Source organism: Apium graveolens, chromosome 11, assembly GCF_009905375.1.
Source record: "Apium graveolens cultivar Ventura chromosome 11, ASM990537v1, whole genome shotgun sequence".
NCBI classification, from domain to species: Eukaryota; Viridiplantae; Streptophyta; class Magnoliopsida; order Apiales; family Apiaceae; genus Apium; species Apium graveolens.
In genome coordinates, this window is record NC_133657.1 from 82,020,066 (window position 1) to 82,020,833 (window position 768).

The following is a 768-nucleotide window of genomic DNA, read 5'->3' on the forward strand; positions in this document are numbered from 1 at the left end:
TTTTTAGCAGAGAAATATTTGTAAGCTATATTCTGTAGAATTTCTCTGTAGTTTACTTGTTCACTTGTAAAGTAGCTGTGAGCTATTCAAGCTTCACAGGGTTCTCTTGATATATATATATATATATGGTGGATACATTTAAATCCACCAGAAAGTTTTAAAGACTTGAGTTTTTACTACTTTATGTTTGATTTACAAAACTTTGTAATTCCGCACTTTGCAAATCAAACAGTTAGATATAAATTGAGTTAGAACCATTTTTCATAAATCCCAAAAAGAAACCAGAATTACATTCAACCCCCCTTCTATAATTCTTGTTGTATTGTTAGGGAATAACAACTGGTATTAGAGCAAGTTTTTGAAGTACAAAGAGTTTAAAGATCACAACAAAACAGCAAGATGAACAAGATGAACAAGAAGGATGTTGGAGTCAAAATTCCATTTCTGGACAAAGACAATTATCATCACTGGAAGGTGAAGATGCACCTACATCTTCTTTCTCAAGATGAGGTCTATGTTGATTATATAGAGAGAGGTCCTCATGTTCCAATGAGAGCTGCTACTGGCAATTAGCCTTCAGTCGCCAAGCCTAGGCATGAATGGTCAGCACCTGATATTGAGCAAGTCAGGATGGATAAAAAGACCATGAATATTTTATTCAATGGAGTTGATGGTGACATGTTTGACAACATCATCAATTTCAAGACAGCCAAGGAGGTTTGGGACACCATCCAAATTATCTGTGATGGTACTAAGCAATTTAGAGAA